We start from the raw sequence: 719 nt of genomic DNA on the forward strand, positions 1-719 counted from the left end.
TTCTGCTTGTGCGGTGATAAAATTTTCAAATGCACTTGTCATTTTATTTTTGAATAAAAAATATATCTTTACCTGTATCTCTGAATATATAAAAATATGTGACACTAAATCTAGATTTTTTTTTCAATATTTCAGTTTCTAATTATATTAGGAGGCGAAACAAGAGGAATGAAAGGCCAGTAAAACAAAGAAAGTGAAGAATTGGAGGAAAATCAAGCATATAATTGAAAACATTATTTCATAAAGTTAAAATGAAAACATTGGCAAATCCAGAAATGGTGTAATTTTTTTCCTTATATATATATATATATATATATATATATATATATATATATATATATATATATATATATATATAAAAGTGAAATTGTCTGTGTGTGTGTACCTTTCCCTACCAAACTACTCTGTCAATTTTCAGTCTACAGACTCGAGATTTGATATAGGGGTATTGAGATTTGGGAAAATCTTTTTAATCGGTTTTTGGCCAGAAATTTGGCTGTCAAGAGGTCAAAGTTCAACGATTTAACCTTTAAAAACTCTACAAAACTCCTTCGCCAATTTTGGGTCAAAGCACTTGAAATATTAGCTGTAGGTTACTTGGACATAGATCAAACTTATAAATTTGATTTGAGCTCAAGACAATAAATTTTAAGTGGTCAAAATTGGGGTCAAAGTTAAAAAATTTTGATCTCTGCAGTTTGATATTTTACATAAAATGT

General features: G+C 27.5%; 1 protein-coding gene across 1 annotated transcript in view; it reads left to right on the forward strand.

The window, feature by feature from the left end:
* The window catches only part of LOC145243470 (putative histone-lysine N-methyltransferase set-23), a 416,813-nt gene extending 416,742 nt beyond the window's left edge, over positions 1 to 71 (forward strand). The window contains exon 3 of the mRNA XM_080106407.1: positions 1 to 71. This exon is cut by the window's left edge and continues 963 nt beyond it. The gene's annotated coding sequence lies outside the window, so the exon portion shown is untranslated.
* The last annotated feature ends 648 nt before the right edge of the window (positions 72 to 719 follow it).

Source organism: Euprymna scolopes, chromosome 22 (assembly GCF_053919585.1).
Source record: "Euprymna scolopes isolate OS-2025 chromosome 22, ASM5391958v1, whole genome shotgun sequence".
NCBI classification, from domain to species: domain Eukaryota; kingdom Metazoa; phylum Mollusca; class Cephalopoda; order Sepiida; family Sepiolidae; genus Euprymna; species Euprymna scolopes.